The following is a 21,411-nucleotide window of genomic DNA, read 5'->3' as shown; positions in this document are numbered from 1 at the left end:
CAGTAAAGCATTCCAAAGCGCTGGGCCCTGCACAGAGAACACAGATTTACAGTTCCCTGTAAGTCTCGTGGCACCTAGATGGAATTTCTAATTTCAAACTATCTGCCGACTGTAGCTGACATGAAGGACAATTCCACTGCAAAAGAGAGTGGTACACTATGTTCCATAAAGACATTTAAAAAATAAACTGAGCGCCCTCGGGATGGGTCCCAAAGTAACGGGCTGGGTCAAGAACTGGTTGAGTGGAGAGGCGACAGAGGGTAGTGATCAATGGAGTTCGCTCTGAGGAAAGGGATGTTATCAGTGGTATGCCTCAAGGTTCTGTTCTTGGGCCTGTTCTTTTTAAGATTTTTATCAACGATATTGCTGCAGGGTGTCGGGTAAGATATGCCTCTTTGCGGATGATACTAAAATCTGCAATAGAGTAGACACCTAGGATGATGTGAACAACATGAAGAGACCTGTGAAAGCTTTAAGAATGGTCTGAAATTTGGTAGCTAGAATTTAATGCTAAGAAATTCAAGTTCATGCATTTGGGGCTGCAAAAACTCAAGAAACAGTACAGTTTAGGGAGTGAAGAACTTATGTGCACGACAGAAAAGCGGAACTTGAGTGCAATTGTATATGATGATCTTAAGGTGGCCAAACAGGTTGAAAAGGTGATGGCGAAAGCTAGAAAGATGCTAGGGTGCATAGCGAGAGGTATGGCCAGTAGGAAAAAGGGAGGTATTGATGCTCCTGTATAAGACTCTGGTGAGACCTCATTTGAATATTGTATACAATTCTGGAGGCTGCACCTTCAAAAGATATAAAAAGGATGGAGTCGGTCCAGAGGAAGGCTACTAAAATAACATAACATAGTAAATGATGGCAGATAAAGACCCGAGACGTCCATCAGTCTGCCCAACCATACATGCTCTATAAATTAATTATTTAGTTTAAATGGTCCTTTTTCTTAGATATTTCTAGGCCTGAAACCCAGAGCCCTGCCCAGTAGTGTGTTTAGGTTCCATCTACTTGAGTCTCCATCAAAGTTCACTCCAGCCCATCTTAACCATCCCAGCCATCAAAACCTTCCCCAGACTTTCCTCAACTGAAAGTTCACATATGGGACACAGGCCGTGCAAGCCTGCCCAGTACTGGACTTTCCTTAAATGTATATCCATTATTTTCTGATTAGAGATCCTCTGTGTTCATCCCCACGCTTATTTGAACTCTGTCATCGTTTTCTTCTCCACCACCTCCCTCAGGAGCACATTCCACATTATCAGCCACCCTCTCCGTAAAGAAGAATTTCCTAACATTACTTCCCTTCAAATTATGCCATCTAGTTTTACCATTTTTCTTTCTCTGGAATAAATTTTGTTCTACGTTAATACCTCTCAAGTATTTGAATGTCTGAATCATATCTCCCTTGTCCCTCCTTTCCTCTAGGGTATACATAGTCAGAGCTTCCAGTTTCTCCTCATACATCTTCTAGCGCAAACCTCCTACCATTTTCGCCGTCTTCCTCTGGACCACTTCGAAGTCTTTTTATGTCCTTTGCCAGATACGGTCTCCAAAATTGAACACAATATTCCAAGTGGGGCCTCACCATTGACCTGTATAGGTCTCTGTCATAAGGCATATGGGGACAGAATTAAAGATCTCAATCTGTATACTCTGGAGGAAAGATGGGAAAGGTGAGATATGACATATGTTTAAATACCTATGTAGCGAGTCTCTTTCATTTGAAAGGAAGCTCTGGAATGACAAGGCATAGGATGAAGTAAAGAGGTGATAGGCTCAGGAGTAATCTAAGGAAATATATATATTTTTTTTCAGAAAGGTTGGTAGGTGCATGGAAGAAGTCTCCCGGTAGATGTGGTGGAGACAGACTGTGGGAGAGGCATGCAAGATCTCTTAAGATAGAGGAAGAGATAATGGTACTGCAGATGGGCCATTTGACCTTTATCTGCCATCATGTTTCTATGTGTGAAAAAACATTTCCCTCCTATTGGTTTTAAAAGTATTTCCCTGCCAATTTCATCGAGTGTCCCCCTAGTCTTTGTAATTTCTAACAGAGTGAAAAATTGATCCACTATTATCCGTTCTGCTCCACTCAGGATTTTGTAGACTTCAATCCATATGACCCTTCGGTCGTCTTTTTTCTAAGCTGAAGAGCCTAACCTTTTTAGTCTTTCCTCATACGAGAGGAGTTCCATCCCCTTTACCATCTTGGTCGCTCTTCTTTGAACCTTTTCTAGTGCCGATATATCTTTCTTGAGATAAGGAGACCAGAAATGAACGCAATACTCCTGATGAGGTCGCACCATGAAGCGATGCAGAGACATTATAACAGTTTTGTTAACCATCCCTTTTTTAATAATTCCTGTGGTGGTTTCACTGTATGCAGAACTCTGGCTTCTTGGTTTCAGTTTAACTTTTGTCTACATATTTCTGTTTTTTAGTTTGTGATTACTTATTCCATACTGGGTGAGGGTGTATCTATGTTCTGTATGTATGAAAAGGACATTGTGCAGGATCAATCTGTATTAATATGGCTTTAGTTTTTGTATTGGTGTATTGATGTTCTCGTGCTCACTGCAATGTTTAAGATGCTGTCTTTTCCTAGGTGCACCCTTGTTGTGAACCTAGGTTTAGTGATGTCTAGTGCTCACAGTAGTGTTTGTAGTAGTCTTTTCTTAGGTACGTAGATGCTTGTTGTGTGACTTGTGGAAGTAACTGCTATTAAGGGAATGGAAAACATGAAAAAGGATCTGCAAAAGTTAGAGGAATGGTCTAATATCTGGCAACTAAAATTCAATGCAAAGAAATGCTGAGTAATGCATTAGGGGATTAATAATTGGAAGGAACCATATATGCTGAGAGGTGAGAGGCTGATATGCACGGAGGGGGGAGAGGGACCTTGGGGTGATAGTGTCCGAAAATTTAAAGGCGAAAAAAACAGTGTGACAAGGCGATGGCTGCTGCCAAGAAGGATGCTGGACTGAATAAAGAGAGGCATACCAGTAGAAGAAAGAAAGTGTTGATGCCCTGTACAAGTCGCTGGTGAGGCCCCACTTGGAGTATTGTGTTCAGTTATTGGAGATTGTATCTGGTGAAGGACATAAGAAGACTTGAAGCGGTCCAGAGGAGGGCGACAAAAATGATAGGAGGTTTGAGCCAAAAGATGTATGAGGAGAGGCTGGAAACCCTGACTATGTATACCCTAGAAGAACTAAGGCCCAGTACTGGGCAGACTTGCACAGTCTGTGTCTATATATGGCCATTTGGTTGAGGATGGGCTGTGGAGGGTATAGATGGGATGGGGTGAGCTTTGACGGAGACTTCAGTAGATGGAAACTTAAGCACAGTACCGGGCAGAGCTTTGGATTCTTGCCCAGAAATAGCTAAGAAGAGGAAGGGAAAAAAAATAAAATAAATTGAATCAGGTTGGGCAGACTGGATGGACCATTTGGGTCTTTATCTGCCATCTTCTACTATGTTAGGTCCTGAGTGACTTTTGTATTTCACTATTGCCTGCCAAATTCTGGACTAAATTAGATGAAACAATCCAGGAATGCAACCCCAAGGACTTCATTTTACAATGGTGCAAACTGAGTATAATACCCTTGACGAACTAGCCCCATTACAAACCAAAACCAGAACCAGCAGACGATCAGACAATGGTTTGACAATGAACTACTCCTACTCAAAAGACAATGTAGACAACTAGAAAGAAAATAGAGAAAACTAACCTAGAACATACGAAAACTGCCTGGAAAAAATTAACAAACAATACAAACTACAATTAAAGGATAAGAGAAAAGCTCACTACACCAACCTAAATAGGCACAGAAACCCAAGACTCCAAAAACTAAAAGATCTTACTGACACCAAAACCTACCTGACCGCTAACAATACACCGCCACCTCAGCCACCCTCCTAGCAGAACACTTCAAGGACAAAATTACAAATGCCAGAGCTACCCTCAATGGTACCCCAACCCACCTAAAAGAAATCACAATACCCCCCACAGAAAAAGACTCAACTGCAGCAGACAGAACTTGGTCCCACTTCTCCACTATACAATGGCCTCGACCTTAACAAACTCTATAGAAGTACAAGCCATGCAACCTTCAAACTCAACCACTGCCCCCCATATCTCTTAAAACCTCCAGCACAAAATTCCACGCCCCTTCTCTTACAATGGATACAAACCATGCTCATAGATGGCCTTTTCCCAACTGACCTCATGCGAAATCATCACTACCCCAATCCTAAAAGACCCTAAAGGAGCAACAACAGATCAACCATCCAACTACAGACCCATCGCTATCGCCTCAATACCTCTCTATGTCAAACTAACAGAAGGACATTGTAGCCAAACTCCTCACCAACTATCTGGAAGACCACAACATACTCCACCCTACGCAATCAGGCTTCAGAACCAACTTCACACATCATCAGGCACAGCATCATCAGGCACAGCATCAGGCAAGAGGAAGTAGAAGCAGCAAGGGAGGAAAAGCAGTTTTAGAAGCAAAAACGAGCAGAGGAGGGAGACAGAGGAGAGCAGGAGGCTAGGGCTGGGCGAGAGTTAGCTCCGCCCACCCCCACCGCGTCAGAGGAGTCAGCACTCGAACCCCCCATAAAAGAGGGCGGAGCCAACGACAAACGTGGGTGCACAGCATCAGGCAAGAGGAGTAGAAGCAGCAAGGGAGAAAAGCAGTTTTAGAAGCAAAAACGAGCAGAGGAGGGAGACAGAGGAGAGCAGGAGGCTAGGGGCATGGGCGGAGAGTTATGCTCCGCCCACCCCCACCGCGTCAGAGGAGTCAGCACCCGAACCCCCCCATAAAAGGGGGCGGAGCCAACGACGAACGTGGTGCACAGCATCAGGCAAGAGGAGTAGAATGCAGCAAGGGAGAAAAGCAGTTTTAGAAGCAAAAACGAGCAGAGGAGGGAGACAGAGGAGAGCAGGAGGCTAGGGCTGGGCGAGAGTTAGGCAAGGTTGTGCAAAGGCACCAGGCACAGAAAGAACAATCACACAAACAAATAGTAAGGAAAGGTAGAGCGTAGGCAGTCCATACAAAGGCAGAAGGCAGTAAAGCAAGAAGCAGGTGCAGAAGGAAGCAGGCACCGAAGGAACACGTAAACTTATCTGTTTTCTTAAAGTAGTAACCCCGATGGAAGCAGAAGGTAACCAGAAGATGAGCTTTCCAGTGTTCTGCGCGGACTGTCATATGTATGACTACCTCCCCTCGGGGAGACAGTCATACGTATGCAGTCGGTGTCAGGAGCTGAAAAGCTTGAAGAAAGAAGTCAAGCGACTTGAGGACAAGATACAGGAGCTAGAAGGGACTTTACACCACGGAGGACCCTACCAGGGCATTTGAAGACTTCAGAGTGAGAAACACATCGAGAAGGAAGTCAGGGAACTCGAGGAATTTCATTGAGGAAGCATACAGGAGGAGGGATGGAAGAGAACGAACTCCAGATGAGAGATGATGCAACACCAACTTGGAAGGGGGAGCAAGAAGCAGATGACCTCAAAGAAGACACCCACAGAAGAATACCACACGAGGGGGAAGAATTGGCTAGTCGATGCCCAGAAGAAGAGAGAGCTAAGCACACCGAGGACATTGACCTGAGACCGATAAGAAAATTGAAGAAGGGAAAGTCAGCGATCCTGGTGGGAGACTCGATATGGACAGCCACATAGCAGGAGGAAGAGAGGATCGACTGGTGACCTGCCTCCCAGGAGCGAGAACCAAGGACATCGTGGACAAAATTGGGAAGGTCCTGGAAGGAGCGGAGACGGAAGAGACCGCAGTAATGATCCACATCGGGACGAATGATGTCAGCAGGAGAGACTACAGAAGAGGCACGCTGATAGAACAGTTCAAGATTCTAGGAAGGAAACTGAAGATGAGGACCCAGAAGATAGCATTCATCAGAGATCCTACCAAGGGCAGATGTGAAAAGGCATGGAAGAACTACAATCAATAAATGCATGGATGTAGGAGATGGTGTGAGGAAGAAGGGTTCCACTTCGTGAGGAACTGGACAACGTTCTGGGGCAAGAGCAAGCTCTACAGGAGAGATGGACTGCACCTGAGCGTGGCGGGTAACAAGACTATAGCAAACAACGTCAAGAGAGGGAATAGAACAGGCTTTTTAAACTAAGAGAAAGGGGAAAGCCGACAGTCGACCTAGCGTCGATGATTCGGAAGAAGGTATCCCGTGAAAGATACTGAGGGGAAAAAAGGCAGGGAAGAACAAGAGACAAATTACAGGAGTCAACTAACCCAGAAGAGGAGGTTAGAAGATTGTAGCCAAAAGAGAAGACACCAAAGACTGAAGCACAGGGAAAAGAAATGAAGACGACAAAATGCCAGGATCTAAAACTGCATATATACTAATGCAAGGAGTTTAAGAAAGCAAAATGGGGGAGCTAGAAGCATGGCTAATGCAGGGACATAGACATCATTGGAATTCTGAAACGTGGTGGAATGAGGAAAACAAATGGGATACATGCACTGCCGGGGGTACAAGCTCTATCGCCGGGATAGGTCAGGTCAGAAAGGAGGAGAATAGCCCTATACATACAAGAAAGCATACAATCGACAAGAATGGACACAGCAGAGATGATCAACAAACTGGAATCGCTATGGGTTTAAAATACCGGGTAGGAAAGGGCATGAAATAAAGATGGGCCTATACTATCGTCCACCCGGGCAAACCGGAGATAGCGATAAAGAAATGGATGCCGAGATGAAAGCGAGATGCAAAAGTGGTTACACAGTTTGTATGGGAGACTTCAACTATCTGGGATAGACTGGAAGGTCTTTGGAAGCTCAAGATTGACACTAGGGAGACAGAATTCCTGGATGGCTATACAAGATTGCTTCATGGAACAGCTTGTTAGAGAACCGACGAGAGGAAATGCCACTCTGGATTTAATCCTAAATGGACTAAGGGGACCTGCAAAGGAAGTGGAAGTAGTGGGACCGTTGGGATACAGTGATCATAATATGATCAAGTTCAAGGTTGAAGTAGGCATACCGAACAGAAAGAGAACCATAGCGACATCTTTCAACTTCAGGAAAGGAAACTATGAAGCAATGAGGGAAATGGTAAGGAAGAAACTTAGGAACACTTCCAAAAAATGGCAAACAGTAGAACATGCCTGGTCTTTTTTCAAAGACACAGTGAGCGAGGCACAAAATCTGCACATCCCCAGATTCAGAAAGGGGTGCAAAAAGGGTCGAACAAAAGACCCAGTATGGATGACTAAAATAGTGAAGGAAGCGATAGGCAATAAGAAAAATTCATTCAGGGAATGGAAAAAGGACAAAACTGAAGGGAACCAGAAGGAGCACAGGAAGTATCAAAAAGAATGTCACCGTGTGGTTCAAAAAGCCAAAAGAGAGTATGAAGAGAGGCTAGCCAGGGAGGCACGAAATTTCAAACCGTTCTTCAGATATGTTAAAGGGAAACAGCCAGCTAGGGAGGAGGTAGGACCGCTGGACGAAGGAGACAGGAAGGGAGCGGTGAAGGAGGAGAAAGAAGTCGCAGAAAGACTCAACATGTTCTTCTCGTCTGTATTTACAAACGAAGACACAACCAACATACCGGAACCTGAACAAATCTTCAATGGAAATCAAGCAGAAAAATTAACATCCATGGAAGTGAGCCTTGATGATGTACACAGGCAGATAGAAAAACTTAAAACTGACAAATCCCCGGGTCCGGACGGAATCCATCCCAGGGTTCTGAAGGAATTAAAGGAGGAGATAGCGGAACTACTGCAGCAAATTTGCAACCTATCCTTGAAAACGGGCATGATCCCGGAGGATTGGAAGATAGCCAATGTCACGCCCATCTTTAAAAAGGGATCAAGAGGTGACCCGGGAAACTACAGACCAGTGAGTTTGACCTCGGTTCCGGGGAAACTGACGGAAGCACTGATTAAAGAACACATCGATGAACATCTGGAAAGAAACGAACTTTTGAAAACAACCCAACATGGTTTCTGCAGGGGGAGATCGTGCCTAACGAACTTATTGCACTTCTTCGAAGGAATTAACAAACGGATGGACAGAGGAGACCCCATAGACATCATATACCTTGATTTCCAAAAAGCCTTTGACAAGGTGCCTCACGAACGTCTACTCCGGAAACTGAAGAACCATGGAGTGGACGGAGACGTACATAGATGGATCAGAAACTGGTTGGCGGGTAGGAAACAGAGGGTAGGGGTGAAGGGCCACTACTCGGACTGGATGGGGGTCACGAGTGGTGTTCCGCAGGGCTCAGTGCTCGGGCCGCTGCTATTTAATATATTCATAAATGATCTAGAAACAGGCACGAAGTGTGAGATAATAAAATTTGCGGACGATACAAAACTATTTAGTGGAGCTGGGACTAAAGAGGAATGCGAAGAATTGCAAAGGGACTTGAACAAATTGGGGGAATGGGCGGCGAGATGGCAGATGAAGTTCAACGTTGAGAAATGTAAAGTATTGCATGTTGGAAACAGAAACCCGAGGTACAACTATACGATGGGAGGGATATTATTGAATGAGAGCAACCAAGAAAGGGACTTGGGGGTAATGGTGGACATGACAATGAAGCCGACGGCACAGTGCGCAACAGCCGCTAAGAAAGCAAATAGAATGCTAGGCATAATCAAGAAGGGTATTACAACAAGGACAAAAGAAGTTATCCTGCCATTGTATCGGGCGATGGTGCGCCCGCATCTGGAATACTGCGTCCAATATTGGTCTCCGTACCTTAGGAAGGATATGGCGTTACTCGAGAGGGTTCAGAGGAGAGCGACACGCTTGATAAAAGGGATGGAAAACCTCTCATACGCTGAGAGATTGGAGAAACTGGGTCTCTTTTCCCTGGAGAAGAGGAGACTTAGAGGGGATATGATAGAGACTTATAAGATCATGAAGGGCATAGAGAGAGTAGAGAAGGACAGATTCTTCAAACTTTCGAAAAATAAAAGAACAAGAGGACACTTGGAAAAGTTGAAAGGGGACAGATTTAAAACGAATGCTAGGAAGTTCTTCTTTACCCAACGAGTGGTGGACACCTGGAATGCGCTTCCAGAGGGAGTAATAGGGCAGAGTACAGTACAGGGGTTTAAGAAAGGATTGGACAATTTCCTGCTGGAAAAGGGGATAGAGGGGTATAAATAGAGGATTACTGCACAGGTCCTGGACCTGTTGGGCCGCCGCGTGAGCGGACTGCTGGGCATGATGGACCTCAGGTCTGACCCAGCAGAGGCATTGCTTATGTTCAGCACAGAGACACTACTAGGCTCCCTTATTGACACAGCTAGACAACACCTCAGCAAAGGCAAAAAAAATGTTGCTCATACAACTGTATCCAACCGCAGCATTTGACCTGGTGGACTATAGAAATGAAGTAAACCATTCAAAAAAAGTGCCAGTGACCCAGAAAGAAGACAAATGAGTAATTCACAGAGTTCGCAGGAGCCATTATGGAAGCCGCTCAGCACTGAGCAGCAGCGCAAAATCGCGCGCCTACTCATGCTTCTTATCAGCGGCCAAAGACACTCACAGGCAGCCAGTTAACAGTGGGGCAGGAACTTGGAAAGTTTGCTCCTGCCCGCTGCACCTCCACCGACGATCATCAGTAGAGATATGAGCCCGAGGTTAGGACAAGGCGGGTGGCAGAATGTAAACCCTGGCAGCGGCGGCCTGGAATAATTTTGGAAGAGGGGTAGAGGTAGTGACCCGAATATAAACCACAGCCCACCATTCCACTGCAACTCTTTGGCACTCCTATATAATCCCTGTAGAACATTTCCATTATCCAGGTGTTTTTCTAGATTGTCCACCATCATTTCATACAGAAATCTCTCACACAACCAGAACATTTTTTTATTTGAGCGGGGGTTCATAAACACTGTCATCTGTTACCTGTTTAGTCATGATGTCTTTCCTTCTCTTATCCTCTCACTCTCTCAATTACTATAATATCTATTCTGGCCTCCTATCCCACTCAGAAACTTCATCTCTCCAAAACACAGCCATTTGGTTACTCTATCATGGTCGTCGTTCTGATCATGTCACACCTTTTCTTAAATCTCACTATTGGTTGATGATCAAACAAAGAATTACTTATAAAATTGTCATACCTACTTTCAAAGCTCTCCCCATACTTGTAGGTGTCCCAGATTACCTGTCTATTTTCACTATTCCCAACTCCCCCCAGCATGACTTCTCTGGTCATTAAATGACCACTGACTAGTCCTTCTCCATCCTAGGATTGCCCAACTTGAATCCACTAGAAATGGTTCATTTTACGTCTGTCCTATCTTTATTGACATTCTTTTCCTCCTTTGGTTTTAAATATTGTACATTGCTTTGTTCTGCACATCAGTTAGTGGCAGTATATAGAAATCATTGAACTGTAAACTGGGTATTAAATGTTAAAAATTTATACTAATATTGATTCTACAATCCTTCAAGGACATTTTTTTTTCAAGGGCATATTTTAAAAGCTCACTATGTTGAATTGTCAACAGTAGCAAATTCCATAAATGAGACACCTGAGTAACACACAAGGGATTATTTGCACTTACTATATCAAGTGGGCAAGATTGAAAATGTATTTACAGCACTTGAGCCAACTGTTTGAGCATCACATTGGAGGACTCCAGGGGCCGTATGCTGGAAAGCACTTTCTTAGGTTTGAAAACCCATGTTTTTAAGTTACTGTTTTGTCTGTCTTACACCTCGGCAAAAAAACATAATTTAAATACTCTGTAGTGTTTAAATGCAGTTTAACAAATGGAGCCACTAGGTATGTAACAGAGAAAAAAATGTCCAAATACACTACAGGATGTGGGTGCAAACCATACCAGAATGAAGCAAACTATGGTACAGAATAGTTTTTCTGGGTGAACAACAGGAAACACATAAGTGTCCCAACCCATTCAAAGTAGAGTAAAAATATTTCTAGAAAACCATTCATACCATTCTTAAAAACAAACAACAAAACAGCCCTGAAATTTGTAAGGACAAAACAAGATCCAGGTACGATACCTTATAAAAGGTACTATACCTTATAAGTTTACCCTATTGGGTAGAATGAATGGACCATGCAGGTCTATCTGTCGCTATCTACTATGAACTATATGAATATGATGTTGCGATAGGTACAGCAATGCAGAGAACAGGCGAAGCTGCCCTGAAACACACAGCAAATGAGGTGATCTCAAGGCGGCAAAAGCGGTTTCTGGAAATGTCCATACAGACGACATTTAGTGTTCCAAGGAAGTAGATGTGTTAGGTGGTTTTACTTTGGTGGTATTTTTTCACCAAATGTGTCGGTGCGCAATTTTCCTGAGCTTTTACAGGCTTTTGTTTACTATCATTTTTATTGCGGTTTATTTTAAACCTTATCAACCCTGGACCCCTGAGATTCAGCGTGTTTACCGAAATACAGACCGTGTCGGGTCCTTAGGTTTGTTTGAAGGGTGATAACATTAACCGCATTTACATTTGATATAATAAACATAGCCTGCATCTTGTACATTTTGTCTGCAGTTTTTTTTGTTTTTTGTTAGGTGGTGCTGTATAGCACTGTTACTTACCATAACAGGTGTTATCCAGGGACAGCAGGCAGCTATTCTCAACATGTGGGTGACATCATTCACGGAGCTCGGATGTGGACTGCTACGCAAGCAGACTTGCTTGAAGAACTTTAGAAAGTTCGCGACTGCCGCACCGCGCATGCGAATAACACCTGTTACAGTAAAACTGTGCTTTATCCCAGGAAAAGCAGGCAGCCTATTCTCAACATGTGGGTGACCTCCAAGCGAACCAGAATGGGATGGTGGGAGTGTTTGCAATTCAGGAGAATAAATTTTGTAATACTGCCTGGCTGAAATGGTCATCCTGTCTGGAAAAAACATCCAGACAATAATGAGAGGTGAAGGTATGAACCGAGGACCAAGTGGCAGCTTTACAGATTTCCTCAATAGGAGTAGATCTAAGGAAAGCTACTGATGCCTCCATGGCTCTGACTTTATGGGCTGTGACACGGTGGTTGTTACCCACGGCTAGCTGCGGGTAACCTGCCAAAACGGTGATAAAAAAAAAAGGTCACCACCTGGTGAATGGTTTTGTCCCTGCAGTTAAAGGAGTGAGCACGCATAGTGAACGAGCGCGCGGTCCGGCAGTCCCCTCTCTCCTGCCAGCCGTGCATCTCCCTCCCTCCCTTTCCGTTAACTTCTCTTCGTGGCGATTGCTATAAGGCTATGTATTGTATTGCATCCAGAGCATTGAAGTCGCGTCGTGTGTGGCTGCTGGAAAAGTCTCCTCCGACGCAACTTCCTGTTTCTGGTTGCATCGGAGAAGACTTTTCCAGCAGCCAACGTGACACGACTTCAAGGCTATGGCTGCAATACAACACATAGCTATATAGAAATCGCCACAAAGAGAAGGGAGGGAGATACACGGTCAGTCGGTGGGAGGGAGCTGCTGGACCATGCGAAGGGAGCTGGGAAAGAGAGAGTGGGGAGAAGACGCTGGGAAATGGGAAAGAGAGAGTGGGGAGAAGACGCTGGGAAATGGGAAAGAGAGAGAGGGGAGAAGACGCTGGGAAATGGGAAAGAGAGAGAGGGGAGAAGACGCTGGGAAATGGGAAAGAGAGAGAGGGGAGAAGACGCTGGGAAATGGGAAAGAGAGAGTGGGGAGAAGACGCTGGGAAAGAGGATAGATTAAGAATATTTGAATCGCTATCCCCTTTTGACTCTTCCCTATCAATCTCCCCTGCCTTTTCTCCTTACCTCCCCACCTCCCTTCCCCCATCCACTTTAGTTAACTCCTTCTACTTAAAGAACAATCTTCTCTCTAGCTTTGTGGGGACAGGGCGGTGACAGGGACTGAGCTCATGGGGACATGACGGGGACCAAACTCGCGGGGATGGGACAGTGACGGGGACAAATTTTTTCCCCATGTCATTCTCTAGTCTGGATCATAGCCTCCAAATGTGACACCGAGACTTGAGGATCTGGTATATTTGGTGTGGCTATAGTCTCCGAGGAAGAACGACTCTTCAACTTTGAGACATGCTTCTTGGGCAGCTTGATAACCACTGCTGGTACCTGACCTAAGGGAGGCAGCGAGGAAAGCGGCTCCTCAGGAGAAGACTTAAGCAGATTTGCCTGAGGACGAGGACCCAACAAACGAGGAAGGTTTTATTAAGGTCGAGGTCAAGGCAGAAGGCGGAACCCCTGTGAGAAGCTTGACCTAATTCGAGGTCGAGATCGGGGTAAGAGGATCCATACCACCAAAGAGTTTCTCCATCTGAACTCAACGACATTTGATGGCTCAAGGTTGAAAGGTAGCACAGTGGGCACACAACTCTGGACGATGGTCAGGTCCCGAACACTCAACACACCACCTATGTGGGTCAGTGACAGAGATCGCGCACTGGCAACGGCTACACTTCTTGAAGCCTGTGACCAGCCGAGACATAAACAGAAAAATAGCCTCAGGAAGATCGAAGCCCGCAGGCCGAGACCGTGAGGCAGGCCTCGCCGTGACACAAAGGAAAACTGAGAACTGAGGAGATGCGCGCCCTGCGTTGAATGGGAAGGCACTTGCGCATGCGCAGTCGTGAACTTTCTAAAGTTCTTCAAACAAATCTGCTTGCGAAGTTGTCCGCATCCGGGTTCCGTGGATGACGTCACCCACATGTTGAGAATAGGCTGCCTGCTTGTCCTGGGATAAAGTAAAGTGCCGATGCAAAAAAAAAAATGTACCCAGCATTACTGCAGCTGAAGCAACACCTCAGAGCTTAAAAAGAATATGTTGTGGCAACTAGCGTCATACAGGCGATTACTGTATCAAATGTAGAACCGAATAGGCTGCAGCCAAGGCCACTCCAGTAAACTCAATTGCTCAGATATGCCTGTTCTCGTATATACAGTGCCCCTTCACAGCCCATGAATGTGAATGCAGCTACAGCTGCTGTGTCCAAAGCTAGATCTGCATACAGCACCAATGAAACCATGCATGCAGACATCACAAGCCTGTCATACCTGTGTATGCTATTTCCAAAGCTACAGTTTGGGAAAGAACTATGAAACTGAAACTGGTCCATTCTTTACTAGAAGAAGGAAAAGCATGAAGCCGTAGATGAGGAAGGCACTTGTTCCCCAAATAGTTCTCTCTTGCACAGTAGTGCTATGCACAGAAACTGGATCTCCACTGTCACAGAAATTCTGCAGGTTGGTGATGGCAGAAGGCCCCACTGAAGCTCTACAATGACACCCTGATCCTTTTCTTGGGCGCTAACTTCCGAGATGGACCCTAGTATATGGTAACTGTGATTTGGGTTATTATTCCCAATGTGCATCACTTTGCATTTGTCCACATTAAATTTCATCTGCTACTTCGACGCTCAGTCTTACAATTTCCTACGGTCTATCTGCAATTTTTCACAATCCGCGTATGTTTTAACAACTTTTAACAGTTTAGTGTCATATGCAAATTTAATAATCTCACTAGTCATTCCAATTTCCAGATAATTTATAAGTAAGTTAAATAGCACCTGTCCCAGTACAGATTCCTGCGGCACTCCACTGTTTACTCTCCTGCATTAAGAAAAATGACCATTTAACCCTACCCTCAGGCTATCAGATAACCAATTTCTAATCCACAACTGAACTTTGCCACCTATCCCATGAATCTAACTTTCTCAGGAGCCTCTCATGAGGAACTTTGTCAAAAGCTTTCTGAAAATCTAAATACACTATATCAACTGGCTCACCTTTATTCACACCTTCAAAGAAGTCAAGCAAATTAGTGAGGCAAGATCTCCCTTGGCTGAAACCATGCTGATTCCGTCTTATTAAATCATATTTGTCTACGTGTTCCACAATTTTATTTTTTATAATTGTTTCCACCATTCTGCCTGGCACTGAAGTTAGGCTTACCGGTCTGTTATTTCCTGATCTTCCCTGGAGCCCTTTTTAAAAATCAGGTCTTCAGACACTACTATAGACACTTTTAGCAACAGGTTAAGATCACTAACAGCAGGTCAGCAATTTTATATTTGAGTTCTTTTAGTATCTTAGGATGTACTGTCGATTTGGCTTAGTACATCTTCCAGATGCACCAAGATTTCTTTCAGTTCCTCTACATAATCACCCTTTAAATCCATTTCTGGTTCAGATACATCTCTGAGGATGAGATGTCAATAATTCAACCACAGGTGTGAAGTTCAAAGTTCCCTTTATTGACAGCAGCACTGTGAGGACTCGAAGACTCGACACTGACTGATTTAGAAGGAACAGGAAAATATTGCTTTGGACACCAGATATTTTCCTGTTCCTTCTAAATTTGACCTGCATTGAATGCTCTATTTGTGTGACAGAACTACCAGCCACTGAGACTCTTGACAAAGGCATAGATGATGAAACACTGTCAGTGCAAGTCTTACCAGTGCTACTATCAATAAAGTGAACTTTGAACCCATGGCTAAATTATTGACATTATTAACAATTATTTAGGGTCTGAGCTTTTCACATTCACCAATTTTTTGTGCCTTGGTACACAGTTTGAGAAACACTGATCTAACAAAACTGCTGAACCTTAACTGTGTAAGTAGTGTAGCCTACAAGTCTTGCATCTGCCATCTCAGAGAAGATCAGTAAAACTACGTTATCAGGTTCTCCTGGAGGAAATGTACGCAAGAAAATTGAAAATTCTCTAGAGATTTTGAAAATTCTGCATGTGTCATTTATAATTTTTTGGGTCTACATAAATTATTTCAAATATTCTACCTTATCCTGGAGGAGGAAAGAAGTTGCACATTAGGCCATGTCCTCTTCCTGCAGTATTGGAGGCTGACCACCACAAGGAACACCTTGGCACCCTGCAGTTCAAGTGCCTCAATCAGCCTCAAATGCTGGAGAAGATGCGGTCTAGCATGCAGCTGCTTTCTTCTTCCTCTGCTGTTAATGGATTAAGCTCTGGGATAAGGTAAATAGCCCATAACTTTAGTGCTCAAGGTGAATTACAGATACACAATATCAGGTTAAAAACAGTACAAAACAAATCTCAACAGTTCATAAATTGATAAAATACAGTAAATCAGTAGTAACCTATATCATTTTGTTAGGACAGTGTCAATCTGCATCAGATTAATCACATATGACAAAGCTTAGATAGCATCAGCACTCTTATCTCCAAGTTATTCTTCAGTACTAGAAGATTTTAGCCGCCTTCTAAATTCTGGTGTTTTCAAAGTTGATGGCAGTACATTTCATAAAGATAGTGCAGCAACTGAGAATATTCTTGTTTTGGTGTCACACATTCTAGCATACTTCAAAATAGGGACATCAAACATTGATTTACTGATCTTAAAAATTGAGGAAGTTTATAATCTCAACATAGATGCCAATGTGACAGGACCTTCATTACTAGGTGCCTATTGAAATGATACTAATATCTTGAATTAAGATTCAATATTCAGTTGATAGCCAATGTAATAATTTTAACATAGGTGCTACTGAACCAAAATCATCTTCCTCTCAATAATACTCATACAGCAGCATGATGTGCTAACTGCAATGGCCTGTCTCTTAACAAATCAAAATATAGCCCATTGCAGAGACTGAAATGTGAAAAGACTGATGCTTGAACATATGTAGATTACAAAAACTTAAATGTGTTTTCAATCACTCCATCATTAACAACTCATAATACACTTTAACAGTTGCTGCAATATATAGATTCCCGAGTGGGCTTATACCATGGGGGTAGAGAAATGGGTGTGAGATCAGAATTCTGCACAAAAAGAAAATTCTGTGCAAATTCTGAAATGTGCAGTCAACACAAAAATTCCACAGGAGTAATCAGTTAACAATGAACATGGCGGTACTTGAGGGAGTACAGAGAAGAGCAACTAAACTGATAAAGGGAATGGAAAATCTCCCATATACCGACAGATTAAAGCAGCTAGGACTTTTCTCCCTGGAAAAGCGGAGACTTAGAGGAGACATGATAGAGACCTTCAAGATCCTGAAGGGCATAGAAAAAGTTGACAGGGACAGATTTTTCAAATTATGGGGCAACACAAGTACAAGGGGGCACTCGGAAAAATTGAAAGGGGACAGGTTTAGAACAAACGCTAGGAAGTTATTTTTCACTCAGAGGGTGGTGGATACATGGAACGCACTTCCGGAGGCTGTGATTGGCAGGAACACATTAAATGGTTTCAAAGAGGGTTTGGATAGATTCCTAGAAGAAAAAGGGATTGAGGGGTATAGATAGATATAGACCACTACTCAGGCAATGGGCTTGATGGGCCACCGCGGGAGCGGACCGCTGAGCAGGATGGACCTATGGTCTGCCTCAGCGGAGGCAACTTCTTATGTTCTTATGTTAACATGCACACGATTCTCTTATCTTATGGAAACAGTTGAGAATTTAAAGAGCCATAAAACTGATCGGAACTATAAACGACTCCACTTTTACTAGAACATAAGAAATAGCAATAATGGGTCAAACCAATGGTCCATCTAGCCCAATATCTTGTTTCCAGTGGTCAATCCAGAATGACTCAAAATTTCACAGCTGAGCACTACACTAATCTAGGTCTTGCATCACAATGGAATATAGACAAAATGAATGAAACCAGTCTTGTTTGCAACATATACTTTACTTTTATTTCAAGTAAGATGGCTTAGTTCTAAAACAGTGATGCCCCCTACTAGAGAATGACACGGTGACAAAATTCATCACCGTCCCCGTCCATAACCGCGGGAAACCATCTTCGTGTCATTCTTTAAGGAGAGAGGGAAGAATCAGAGTATGAATGGCCACAACCACTGACCCACAAGCTTTTCTATGAAGAATGCTGGTGTAAAAGGACTGAGGTTGAAACAGACACTACAGAATGACAGTCTCTGGTATCCAGATATTGTGATGTCATAATGCCTCATTCCACCAGTGCCTAAGAGCCAATCACATCAGTGATGTCACAATGGCTTCATTATCCTTGGCTCACATAAGAATCAGAGTATGAATGGCCACAACCACTGACCCGCAAGCTTTGCTTTGAAGAATGCTGGTGTAGAAGGACTGAGGTTGAAACAGACACTACAGAATGACAGTCTCTGGTATCCAGATATTGTGATGTCATAATGCCTCATTCCACCAGTGCCTAAGAGCCAATCACATCAGTGATGTCACAATGGCTTCATTATCCTTGGCTCACATAAGAATCAGAGTATGAATGGCCACAACCACTGACCCACAAGCTTTTCTATGAAGAATGCTGGTGTAGAAGGACTGAGGTTGAAACAGACACTACAGAATGACAGTCTCTGGCATCCAGAGCAGATATTGTGATGTCATAATGCCTCATTCCACCAGTGCCTAAGAGCCAATCACATCAGTGATGTCACAATGGCTTCATTATCCTTGGCTCACATAAGAATCAGAGTATGAATGGCCACAACCACTGACCCGCAAGCTTTGCTTTGAAGAATGCTGGTGTAGAAGGACTGAGGTTAAAACAGACACTACAGAATGACAGTCTCTGGTATCCAGATATTGTGATGTCATAATGCCTCATTCCACCAGTGCCTAAGAGCCAATCACATCAGTGATGTCACAATGGCTTCATTATCCTTGGCTCACATAAGAATCAGAGTATGAATGGCCACAACCACTGACCCGCAAGCTTTGCTTTGAAGAATGCTGGTGTAGAAGGACTGAGGTTGAAACAGACACTACAGAATGACAGTCTCTGGTATCCAGATATTGTGATGTCATAATGCCTCATTCCACCAGTGCCTAAGAGCCAATCACATCAGTGATGTCACAATGGCTTCATTATCCTTGGCTCACATAAGAATCAGAGTATGAATGGCCACAACCACTGACCCACAAGCTTTTCTATGAAGAATGCTGGTGTAGAAGGACTGAGGTTGAAACAGACACTACAGAATGACAGTCTCTGGTATCCAGAGCAGATATTGTGATGTCATAATGCCTCATTCCACCAGTGCCTAAGAGCCAATCACATCAGTGATGTCACAATGGCTTCATTATCCTTGGCTCACATAAGAATCAGAGTATGAATGGCCACAACCACTGACCCACAAGCTTTTCTATGAAGAATGCTGGTGTAGAAGGACTGAGGTTGAAACAGACACTACAGAATGACAGTCTCTGGCATCCAGAGCAGATATTGTGATGTCATAATGCCTCATTCCACCAGTGCCTAAGAGCCAATCACATCAGTGATGTCACAATGGCTTCATTATCCTTGGCTCACATAAGAATCAGAGTATGAATGGCCACAACCACTGACCCGCAAGCTTTGCTTTGAAGAATGCTGGTGTAGAAGGACTGAGGTTGAAACAGACACTACAGAATGACAGTCTCTGGTATCCAGATATTGTGATGTCATAATGCCTCATTCCACCAGTGCCTAAGAGCCAATCACATCAGTGATGTCACAATGGCTTCATTATCCTTGGCTCACATAAGAATCAGAGTATGAATGGCCACAACCACTGACCCACAAGCTTTTCTATGAAGAATGCTGGTGTAGAAGGACTGAGGTTGAAACAGACACTACAGAATGACAGTCTCTGGCATCCAGAGCAGATATTGTGATGTCATAATGCCTCATTCCACCAGTGCCTAAGAGCCAATCACATCAGTGATGTCACAATGGCTTCATTATCCTTGGCTCACATAAGAATCAGAGTATGAATGGCCACAACCACTGACCCGCAAGCTTTGCTTTGAAGAATGCTGGTGTAGAAGGACTGAGGTTGAAACAGACACTACAGAATGACAGTCTCTGGTATCCAGATATTGTGATGTCATAATGCCTCATTCCACCAGTGCCTAAGAGCCAATCACATCAGTGATGTCACAATGGCTTCATTATCCTTGGCTCACATAAGAATCAGAGTATAAATGGCCACAACCACTGACCCGCAAGCTTTTCTCTGAAGAATGCTGGTGTAGAAGGACTGAGGCTGAAATAGACACTAGAAAATGACATGGGATTATTTCCCGCGGTTATCCGTGGGGACGGGAACGGTGATGAATTTTGTCACCGTGTCATTCTCTACCCCCTACCCCCCTGATTTGGGTTTCTAATAAGTTCTCTGAAGGAATTAGCATTTACACAAAGAGAGTCAATATAGCTTAAGAACGGCAATAGAGAACTTAAGTGAAAGGGAAGTTTAAAAGCTAGTTTGCTAACACCCTGTATCACCATGCCAACTAGATTTCACAAGTTTCAGTACGCAAAATAGCATGTGCCAATATTTTCTGATCTAAAGAATAGCACTGCAGTATTTTTAAATAATCTTTCAAACCCAATCTAAATGGCTGGATATTAAATTTGAAATCCTAACCATGACAAATACGATACATTGTTCAGCATGCATTTCATTGTTTAATATTGTATTTATAGTTTTATCTGTACCTGGATTTAATATTTACAGTCTTCCGTGTTCGGAACTTGTCGTCACCTAAAATTATAAAACTAAATATCAGATTTAATTCAAAACTAGAATTATTAAAAGTAACCTAGTCTTATCATACAGTTAATATCAATTTTAAATCACAAATAGACCATTCAATAGTCTTTGGAAGACCTACCAGTCAGTGTGCACCATAAATATAGAAAGGTTTTTTTACATATGGAAAGGAGACAGATGTTGAGAGTTCCTTTCAAATGTATATGTAATCTGTAATTTTTTAATGGCAATACATTTATACTTCAGCAGTTTTACCTGCTATCGTTTACAGCTGTTCAAAATCAGTGCAAACAAAATAAGATGTGGCCATAAAAAAAAGAAGATCTGCCTGCCATGCCATCCCCCCCTCCCCCGGGGCAGAATAGATGCCCACTCCCTCCTGTCCTGGCAAATCCCCCTGCTGAACTTACGCCCCCACTAGGCCCCCTTCCTCTATGACCCCCCTCCCACATACACACACAACCATGGTACTAAAAGAAGGAGGGATGCCCACTATCTCCTGCTGTGGCGAACTCCTTCCTGCTCCTCAGACCCTGGGAGGGGCTCTAGGCATCTGAGCCAATCAGGGCTTTAGGCCCTCCCCATGCATGCCAGGATACACCAAGAAGGGGAAGGCCTACTATTTTGCAATGGCGGGCCTCAGGAGCAAGATGAACTGGGTGGTAAATTCAGCGGGATGGAGGGGGTTCGCCGCAGAAGGAGGGAATGGACATTCCTCCTGCCAATCTTCAATTGGGGGGGGTTCAGGGTCCAGGCTTTTTTTCTTCTTTTTAATTGGGGTTTCAGCAAAGGCAGCTCTTGTTTGAAGAACTTGCAGCACTTCCTCGAGGGAATAAACAGGCAGATAGACAAGGGCAACCCAGTCG

The 21,411-nt window shown here is 43.7% G+C and overlaps 1 protein-coding gene across 7 annotated transcripts in view; it reads right to left on the bottom strand.

Moving 5' to 3' along the window:
• The window catches only part of ADD3 (adducin 3), a 380,040-nt gene that overhangs the window by 216,019 nt on the left and 142,610 nt on the right, over positions 1-21,411 (bottom strand). For 6 of the 7 annotated variants that reach the window (XM_033942120.1, XM_033942115.1, XM_033942114.1 and 3 more), the window contains exon 2: positions 20,491-20,536. The exons of the other annotated variant lie outside the window; for it this stretch is intronic. The gene's annotated coding sequence lies outside the window, so the exon portion shown is untranslated. The remainder of the gene's footprint in view (positions 1-20,490; positions 20,537-21,411) is intronic. 7 annotated transcript variants of the gene reach the window in all.

This window comes from Geotrypetes seraphini, chromosome 4, assembly GCF_902459505.1.
Source record: "Geotrypetes seraphini chromosome 4, aGeoSer1.1, whole genome shotgun sequence".
Taxonomy (NCBI): Eukaryota; Metazoa; Chordata; class Amphibia; order Gymnophiona; family Dermophiidae; genus Geotrypetes; species Geotrypetes seraphini.
Note: the sequence above shows the minus strand (reverse complement) of the source record. Positions and strands in the feature narration are given on the sequence as shown.